We start from the raw sequence: 6,000 nt of genomic DNA on the forward strand, positions 1-6,000 counted from the left end.
AAGTTGGGCACATACAGGGTTCTTATAAAAAGACGGTGACCATTAGTCCTAAGATCTGTGTCACTTCCACTCAAACTTCCTGTTGGTGAACTCTGTCCCAGCATTACTTAGGAACTGTAAGCATGCCTCTCTAGACTGCAAATCATCACACTGCGTTTGGATACTAAGATTGTCTAAGATCTTATATTTTATTAAGAATCTTTCTGACATAATCACCATCAAATCCCTGGGCCACAACCTCTGAGAATAAAGAAATGTAATAGAGTACTCCAAACTGTCTGTCCTGCAGGCCCACATGCCTTTTATCCATCCCTTCCTTCAGCATCCCCACTGGCCCAGCCAGTCTGCTTCCTGAAAGGACCCTCATAGCTATAAGCTGCCAATTTCATAATTCTGTTCTCTAGCCCCTCAGTTCATCCTGGTCAGCTCATTTTCCAAGCTAGTTGTTTGTAGATGTGGTCTCTCTATGATGCCCTGATTTAGGCAATGCTGGGAACTTTGACACAGTAAAAGGCAGGCATTTCTGATTGCATTCTCAGCTCTACTCTTTATGATGGTCTCCTACTTCTGACCTTTGATAACCTTTATCTTGTATGACTAAACACCCCTCAAACTGGCCTTTTCATTTAATATTATTCCAACCAATATGCCAGTATGTTTTTTAGTAGTCAATGGCAACCAGAAAAAGAAAAAGAAAACAAAATTGTACCTACTAAAGGCAAGTTGTTATCTACTAAATGCAAGAGAGTGTAAAGGTGAAAGCTGAATGGATAGCAATTCTCTTGATTATATGACTTTCTCCAAATCCTCAAACCTTGTTTTTTTTCCTCTACAGAAATATATAATTATATAAAAAAGGGAAAATTACAATATAAGAAAAATGCAGGTAGCATGTAATTCCCAACACTTAGAAGAGTTGAGGCAAGAAATGTGATGAGAGTTTGAGGCCAGTGTATACTATGCACTGCACACAATAAGTTTGAGGATGGGGAATTCCTAGAAAGACCATGACTCACGAAACAAAAGAAGGAAAGCAAAACAGAGAGAAAACAAAAGTCTGTAGTTTCCACACTACAGGATCCTTTGCTTTGTGTATTAGTATGCACACTTCTTGAGAAAACTTGAACCTCCAGCATTTATTATTATTCTCTTTAAAATTTGATCCTTGGTGTGTTCTACTTATGGTCCTTTAAACAGGCCAAATTCTCAGCAAAAAACAAAACAAAACTCAAAATGCAAGTTACAAACTCTTTGACATGTTTGTTTTCCTTTAAATGTGTTTTCTTTTGACTTTCATAGACAAGTTTCATCAAAGAGAAATCCTCACTAGCAGGATTTTTCACTGTAAATGTATTTCTCCTCAGGCCCTAGCCTCTTAACCTTCTCTGTGCTCCTGGGTGCTGTCAAGGTCACTGGTGACCTAGTCATGATAAAGGTATGGATGTTTCTATGGCTCATCTAACTCTTCTGTATCATTGGCTTGATTTAATCCTCAACCCACTTTTTCTTATCCTGACAACAATGTCCCAAGTAAACTTCAATTCCTTGATTACCCATAATATGCAATCCCACAGGAAGGCTTTGTAACACGTCTGTAAATACCCAATGTGTCCTTTCTATAACTGTTTTACTTACTCTTCTGTGCTCCTTAAGTAGAGAATATTATGTAGTCACAGCCCAGGAAATTCAGCCAAACAAATATAAATTACGCTCATCAAAGATATCTCTTCTCTGTCCTTTGAGAAGACTGTCAACCATGGTCTCTGAATACTAACAGACTACCGCACTAGTGGTAAAATGTACATATTGGGGTAAGTTTACTGCATACTTTTTTACTTATACCAGTATGCCATTGTGCTTATATCACCCAAAGTCACTTCATTGTGGTCACTTGAGAGACCCACATATTCAGTTAATTCCTGAAATAAGGTGTACCCCATTTTTTTGCTGCCAAATGAACTTTTTCTTGGTTGGGAAAACTTTTTTTTGTTGGTGGGGCACCACGTTTCTTCATGTGGTTCATTTTCTACCTTAGTTTAGGGCTGACAAGGAAGTGCTCAGAGAAAAGGCTGGATACAGTCCAACAGCCTCTCTCTGTGTGGAAGAGCAAGACTCCTCGCTGGCACTATCACTAAAAGCAGCCATTTAAGCCTCAATGCCCAGCAAACTGCACAGAGTAATCCCTTTCCCAGCTCCCATTCCACCAGCCTAAAGCCAACTTAACTGGGTATACAGGGTGTGATCTACCAGTTATCTAGAGCCCGTCTGAGGTTCAGGACAGGTGACAATATATTAACAAAATAATAATGGTCTCTCACCAGTATAATGGTATCATATCCCCCACTCATGCTCCCTATAACCCCAGTTTGAGTCTTTTAGCAATTTAGACAATCTTGTATACTCTCAAAGTCCTTCAATGTTGCCTCAATAAGCCTGCCTTCTTAAGTATACTTACATCATTTCACATATCCGGGGGGGCTTTCTCCAACAACAACAAAAAAATGAATATCATTCTTCTACAAGTAAAATAATGCAATTGAATGTTTGAGGTGGGGGAATCACTTCATTGTGATTACATATATATATATATATATATATTATATATATATATTAAATATATATATTTATATTAGCAGGCATAACTGCATTGGCGTCAATGAGATTTTCTTTTCATACTATTTCAATTCTGGACTGTACAGCTTTTTCAACAAAGTGGAGTAGAAATAACAAGTTTTAAAAAACAGAAAAAATTAGACCATGGAATGTTGCTAGAAGATAAGTCTTCCTGTGAGAGACTGGCCACAGGAGGTTTTTAAAGGGACATAAGCAAGATTTGGGGTTGGCAGCTACACAGCTACAAGTGGCCTTCCTGTGTCCATTTCTTTCTCAAAGAAATGAGCAGTTCCCAAGAACAAAGAGAAAAGACTGTGATCCTTGGGTTTTAAATACAACAAAAATCTGTTCCTTTCTGAAAAATGCAACAGAACACACTCTCCAAATGTGTTACTCAATTCTGTAAGTAAAAAGAAATTATATAAAATATATGTAAATAATGTGCTGTCTCATGTTGATTCCTTAAACCTGTTTGGGACTCTAACTATCCCTGGTCCTTCCAGGGAGAGGAAGCAAAGTACCAGTGAGATTCCAGAAATGTCTGAGAGTCAGACTTCACACCTCAGCCTGGGGAACAGGGTAGCAGAGCAGACAGTACACACCACCACTCAACTCCATGAAAGGTAGTTTCAAATATCAATCCTACTTTAAAACCTGGTTCTGCTCAAGCTAAGACTTCATTCTGTTAGCTTACATAAGGTGATCAGTCCCACAGATAAATAATTACCTCTATTATAACCTTGAGCTTTTATGGATATATACCAGTGGCTTCTACAAATCCAGACACAATCATTTCAACTTGCTCTTTCTTTGGCTAACTTGGAGTGAGGTTTTCTCTACCTCGGGAAGATTGGTCTTCAACTTCAACAATTGACCATGTCAGGAAGATACAGACTAGGAAGTTTTGGGTAATAACAGAAATAATGACAGATTGTCCAAATCTGGCTTTGGGGTCCAGGAGCTCATTATCCAGTCCCTTCTCTGGTATATGCTCATTCTTTTCATATTCTTGTGTCTATGTCTTGTCTCTGGATGTCACCTTAACAAGAAAAGTGACGTTTCACGAAGCATTTTATCTACTCATCCACCTCTAACCTCCTGAGACCCTACATGCTTAGCGTTTGTTCATTTAAGAAAATGATTAAAGATTAATTTTCAGTGATGGGCAGCAGTTGTTCATAATCAAAGCCCTAATGGTAAAATCCTGCTGAGCTGTAATAAATGATCTATAAACTGAAGCCATGTCCCTCTGAGGAGCTCTCTGGAATCATTGATGTGTAGATAACATAGATGGAGGAGGGGGTGCAGAAAACAACCTAACTCTTGAAATTGGCAAGCTATCTAAATAACTGGGACAACTGCAGTTCAGTTTTGCCTCTGGGTACACAGGTGGCTGGCCAGTGGCCAGTCCTTTTCAGCTCTGGCTGGCAATGTCTTTGTCCTGAGGGACTTCAAGAAGGCAGTGGCTTCGGTTGGGTTAGATGGACTTTTCACTTCCCATTCTGACCTTGTTTCCCTTGGCTGTTCTCTCATTGGCAGACAAGGTGCCCTGTTCTCATATGTGAATACCTTTATTGATTTCTCTTGTCACATCTAATTTCCTTGTACTAGACCTTAATCCATGGAATACATCTTGGGTGAATCTGCTCTGTGTTGTCCTCAAATAACATATAAGCTAAGCCCTTCACAGTGGAAATCCTGCAGAAGCTGGGTACCTGAGTATTTACTTGCACAGTTCTAGAGGGATTATAGCACATGCTCTGAGTTATACTAAATTTCATTATGTAAAATCCAACAAATGACATGTTCCCATTAGGTAAGCTTTCGAAATAGATTTTAATAGAAATAGCATTCTTCTAAACATTTGGATTTCTTTTTACATATTGCTGATGATGCTTTATACCTGATAAAAATCAGGGAGCCACATTAACCATAACCTATGAGTTACATGACCGAAACTCAACCTGGGATGATTCGATTTGTTTTACCCATAGAATCTATGACCACTCCAATTTCTTCACTGAATATAACTGATGGAGATAAAGTACAATTTATCTTCAATTATTTGGATTATGGGGTCAGAAATCTATATTTACACAATTTAGACTGTTTCTTCCCGACCCTACCACCCAAAAATGAAGTTTGCATTTTTTCCTTTCTTTAAAATTAGGTATTTTCTTATTTTACATTTCAAATGCTATCCCAAAAGTCCCCCAAACCCTCCATCCCACTCCCCTACCCATCCACTCCCCGTTCTTGGCCCTGGTGTTCCCCTGTACTGAGGCATATAAAGTTTGCAAGACCAAGGGGCCTCTCTTCCCAATGATGACTGACTAGGCCATCTTCTGCTACATATGCAGCTAGAGACCCGAGCTCTGGGGGTACTGGTTAGTCTCTAGATAGATGGACCATCTAGAAACTGCCGCACCTGGGGATCCATTCCACAATCAGCCTCCAAACGCAGACACCATTGCATATGCCAGCAAGATTCTGCTGAAAGGACCGTGATACAGCTGTCTCTTGTGAGGCTATGCCAGTGCCTGGCAAACACAGAAGTGGATGCTCCCAGTCATCTATTGGATGGAACATAGGGCCCCCAATGGAGGAGCTAGAGAAAGTACCCAAGGAGCTAAAGGGGTCTGCAACCCTATTGGTGGAACAACAATATGAAGTTTGCATTTTTATAAGGGGAATAAAACAAAACAAAACAAAACAAAAAAGACCATTGAGGCAAACAGCGCCCTCGTGTGGTAGTGCTCAGAGACGTGCACCACAACAACCTTGGAGCTGTTGAAGGAGCTGATAATTAGCCAGCTTTGAGGGTGACAGGTAAGCAGCATAGGGACTCACTGTGCCCATTTCGGTCACAAAGACTGACTTAAGTCCTTAAAATGCATATCAGTTCAACATTCTAAATTGCTGCACACAATCACTCATTAGAGTCTCTCAAGTATGATAAAATTCTACTTCTTTTCAATTAGCAATGTAAATATTTAGACAAAATATCCAAAAATTAGGATATAGACAGACACATTCAAGTCTGTGCTTCCATATGTTTATTTACTGTTTCTGTATGAGAAATAAAAAATGTTACAGAACTTCAAGAGGGAAAGTGTTCAGTAAGAGAAGAGAATGCCTATAGGAATTGCTGCTGGAACATGATACCTTACATTTAAGCACTTAAAGAATTGGAGATTGAGAAGAATGCACTGCAAACAACAGCATGATCACTGATATTCAGGAACAAGCCTTATTTTGTGTAGAATGGAGTTTATTTGAGGGCATGGGAAGGGGATTGAGAAAGGAGTAGAGGCAGAGAAAGATAGAAGACAGTGAAGAACAGAGAGAAGAGAAAGAGAGAGAGAGAGAGACAGAGAGAGAGAGAGA

The sequence above is a fragment of the Mus caroli genome, chromosome 5, assembly GCF_900094665.2.
Source record: "Mus caroli chromosome 5, CAROLI_EIJ_v1.1, whole genome shotgun sequence".
Classification (NCBI taxonomy): Eukaryota; Metazoa; Chordata; class Mammalia; order Rodentia; family Muridae; genus Mus; species Mus caroli.